Here is a 221-nt window from a genome sequence, read left to right as displayed (position 1 = left end):
CAGCACACGCACATACACGAAAATCTTATTTATTTATTCCATAACTATAGAGCCCAAAATGCAATAACCGCAATGAGATTTTCAATCACAAACAATAACAATATCACGTTTTCGTCTGGGTTGCATAGTTATAACCGTGGTAAGATTTTCTAATGATCTTTGGAATCGAAACTTTTTATCAGAACTTTCGTAATGAGCTTCAGATTTTGCTATAGAAATAG

Source organism: Penaeus monodon, chromosome 21 (genome assembly GCF_015228065.2).
Source record: "Penaeus monodon isolate SGIC_2016 chromosome 21, NSTDA_Pmon_1, whole genome shotgun sequence".
NCBI lineage: Eukaryota > Metazoa > Arthropoda > Malacostraca > Decapoda > Penaeidae > Penaeus > Penaeus monodon.
This window is presented reverse-complemented; position numbering follows the sequence as displayed.